Source organism: Mustela nigripes, chromosome 14, assembly GCF_022355385.1.
Source record: "Mustela nigripes isolate SB6536 chromosome 14, MUSNIG.SB6536, whole genome shotgun sequence".
In the NCBI taxonomy this organism is placed as follows: Eukaryota; Metazoa; Chordata; class Mammalia; order Carnivora; family Mustelidae; genus Mustela; species Mustela nigripes.
This window is the reverse complement of record NC_081570.1, coordinates 57,164,867-57,169,127: the sequence shown is the minus strand read 5'-3', so window position 1 is coordinate 57,169,127 and position 4,261 is coordinate 57,164,867.

Genomic DNA, 4,261 nt, shown 5'->3' with positions numbered 1-4,261 from the left:
CAGTAATTAGAATGGTAGCAGACTTCTCATAAGCAAAAATGATAGCTAGAGTTAAGTAGTTTCAATGTCAAAAAAATTAATGTAAAAACTTAGAATTTCACTTTACAACCACTGTTAAAACATTCAAGCCTAAGAGAAAAGTAAAGCCACTTTCATTTAAAAGTTGTGATTCTTCTTCAAAAACGTCTAAAGAATAAACTGCAAGAGAAAAACTAAATTTAGTACAGGAAGTCAGATGTAAAGAAATTTCAGTCAGCAGAAAAAAAAAAAAGGTAAAATATATTGGTAAATCTAAAATGTATCGACCTTAAAAATTAAGCAAGACAAAATTGGCAGCCTTTCAGACAAATAATGGAACTAAGATGCTGGGGAAACATTAACATACAAAATTAGGTAACAATTATTCTAAAGAGGTTTTTTTTTGTTTTTAATTTCAATCAAATCTTACCCTAAAATTTTCTCCTTCCTTCCTTCCTTTCTTTTTCTTTCTCTTTCTTTGAGAGAGAATGAGAGCACAGTGGGGGACTGGCAGAGGGAGGGGGAGATACTACCCGCTGAGCAGGGAGTCAGATACAGGACTTGAAATCAAGACCCTGGGATCACGACCTAAGCAGAAAACAGATGCTTAACCCACTGAGCTCCCCCAGCCACCCCTCTTCTTCTATTCTTATAGGCCATAACTCTTCAATCAATATTTGACAACAAATTTTTTAAAATGTTTTCACAACTAATCATTTTCTGAGTTCTTCTCCTCTACTGAATATTCAAAATGATATTTTCTTTCATATTTTCTAATTTATCCTACCCATTCCCATTCCATGGGCCTCATCCAGACCTAGTGTTGATCAATCAATCAATAAAATGTGTAGATGACTTTTGGCCTATTTTGTACTCTTGGATACAAACCCATTCCCCACCAAAGACCCCACCAAAGGCCCATTTTCTGCTGTTTGATACAAACCCATTCCTCACCAAAGGTGTCTGCCACAATGAGGTAAAATTTCTCTTACCCTCAGCTTCTGTTCTTCCAATTAGTGGAAGAGGTGAAGGACCTGAAAATTTGCTATTTTACATTTTAGCATTAATAACAGGTGTTTTTGTCTCTGCCTCCAGTGCCTTATATGAAACTACATACATTCTAGGATTCTGTTCCCTACTAGGACTGTTCTTTATTTCTCCCAGATTTTTCTCTAGGAACTGAGGTCTTCTAAATTGATGTGAAGAGGCTCTAAAATGCGGCTGGTGGACTATGTAGTTCTCGATGTGAATGACCAGCACGACTTCCGAAGAACAGAAATACTTAAGCCCCATTTCAAAAGCACCAGAAAAGACTGGTGGCATCAAATCCTTTCAGGATCATACGCCATATTTTAGAGTACCCAGGACTAAAAACCACTACTCTAGAGGTTCAGCTGCACTGATTTTAGATGGATACAGATTTTTCAGAACCAAAGATAACATGGGGAACCGTGAATGTGCACTGCATCAAGCCCTATGCAGAAAACCACAAAGATGAACAGTCCTGCTTTTCAATAGAGCGGTTTCTCTGTAGCAGCATAGCATAGCAGCCCATGAGAACCCCTCTCTTTATAGAATGTGAGCACTAATTTTTTCGTATTTCAAATTTCCTTGTCTTCATAGCTAATTTGTGGTATGTTTAAGGAGACTGCATGAAGGACTGCTAGCTAGATTAGAAAACATGGACATTCAAATTGGAAGTCAACACTTAACTTTCGTTACGCCAAGAAACTGCAAAGCCAAATATCTCGTTTCTGCATCACTGCTATTCTAAATGTTATATATGTGCCACTTGTTATTACAACTGCTTGAAATAGAATAAATTTGTTTATTTACACTATTTTATTGCTTTAGACCAAAAAGATGAAGAAAAATAGAAAATAATGGCTTAGGTGGAAATTTATACAAAAATACTCATCAGACTTTCAGATCTTTTTAAAAATACTCCTTAGGGGCACCTGGGCGGCTCAGTGGGTTAAAGCCTCTGCCTTCGGCTCAGGTCATGATCCCAGGGTCCTGGGATTGAGCCCTGCATCCAGCTTTCTGCTCAGTGGGGAGCCTGCTTCCTCTTCTCTCTCTCTGCCTGTCTCTCTGCCTACTTGTCTACTCTGTCAAATAAATAAATAAAGTCTTTAAAAAAATAAAAAATAAAAATAAATAAAAAAAAACACTCCCTAATGGGTAGAAAAGAGAATAAAATCAACAAATATATAAGGCTTTAGTACTTAAACATAAATTCTAAGTTATTATTACAGATACATAATAAAAACATATGGCATATATTATCCATACTTCTGTTTTAAAAAAAGGGAGTAGAGTTAAAGCCTATTGGCTACTGTGTATACTTTTTAATGCTAATTGGCTACTGTGTATACTTTTTAAATCATTAACATAAGTACTATAATTTCCAAAATCTCAGAATATCAATGATGCAATATTCATAGGGAACGATAATAAGGTATCCACTACAAGTTATGAAACATTATGTAACATGGCTCTGAGCTTGAAGATTTTGCAATCTGGGTTAAGAAAAAAATTTCCCACATTGTATTTTAAATGTTTACTCAGGGGGCACCTGGCTGGCTCACTCAGTTGAGTGCCCAACTCTTAGTTTCCATTTGGGTCACGGTCTCATGACCCTGAGATTGTCTCTCCCACTACCCCTCCTCCCGCTCTCACTATCTTTCTCTCTCAAGTAAATAAATAAATCTTTTTTAAAAAAATATTCACTAGAAAAATCTTTTGGTCACCAAGATTTATCATAGTTCTAAATCAAAATGAGCTGGGACCTTTAATATATGATTTCTAGAAAATATAATCTTTAATATAGCATTACAAATGCATAGTAATATCTCTTTGTGGGTTCTCTTCTTTTTTTTTTAAAGATTTTATTTATTTATTTGACAGAGAGAGATCACAAGTAGGCAGAGAGGCAGGCAGAGAGAGAGGAGGAAGCAGACTCCCTGCTGAGCAGAGAGCCCGATGCGGGACTCGATCCCAGGACCCTGAGATCATGACATGAGCCGAAGGCAGCGGCTTAACCCACTGAGCCACCCAGGCACCCTGTGGGTTCTCTTCTTGATAAGACATATTTCTTAATTAAACATCAAGTTACGTATTACAAAATGTTTTCTCTAAAACACAGTAGAATGTTTTTGGTTAAGATTGCATGCTCCCGAGTCACACAGCGGGCTTTCACATAGCAGTTCAAACACTAGCCGAATGATCTGAACAATTACTTGTGTTTCTGTGCCTCACTTTCCTGATCTATAAACAGTAAAGAATAATGAAAATCATGAAGAAATTGTCCTGAAATTAGGTTGAGCAAGTACAGAAAAGAAAATCAGATATATCAATTTTGAGGGATAGGTATCCTGATTTACTGAAAATCCATACAGAACACACAAAATAGAGAACAATTAGGGGAAGAAAAGGCAATTTTCCAGAACTGAAGACTTGAGCTTTTGTGTTGTGAAAGCTTGCCATATGACTAAGTATTTTATGATGTTTGGTGCTATAGTAAATTCAATTTTAAAGCTTTTCATCTTGAAAAGCTTTGTGGGTAGTGCATAGAAATGTAATTTAGTTTCATATGTTGAACTTATATATTTTGAACTTGCTAACTTTTATTATAGATTCCTTCAGGTTTTTTATAAAGTCAATCATGTCATCTGTGAAATAAGAAAAGAGGGAGTGACTTTCACTTTTTTCCAAACTTTATGTCTGCCTTTACTGCAGTGGTTAGAATATCCAGTACAACATTGAATACAAGTTATGGAGAGGATATTCTTGCCCTGTTCCCTATTTTAGGTGGTTACATTTAATTTATTAAGTATAATGTTAGCTGTGGAGTTTTATGGGTGCCCTTATTTAATGGAGGACAATTTTTTCTATTTTTTTCTATTTCTTTTCTTTTCTACTCCAGAATTCCTAAAGATTTTTATGATTAAAGTGCATTGAATGTTATCAAATATTTTTTATGCACCTGTTATGATAGCTATATGATTTTGCTCCTTCATTCTATAATGTAATGTGTTATATTGATTTTTTTATGTATACTTTCTTTTTATTATTTAAATTTTTTATTTTTTTTAATTTTTTTTAAATTATTATTTTTTATTTAATTTTTTATTTTTTATAAACATATATTTTTATCCCCAGGGGTACAGGTATGTGAATCACCAGGTTTATACACTTCACAACACTCACCAAAGCACATACCCTCCCCAATGTCCATAATCCC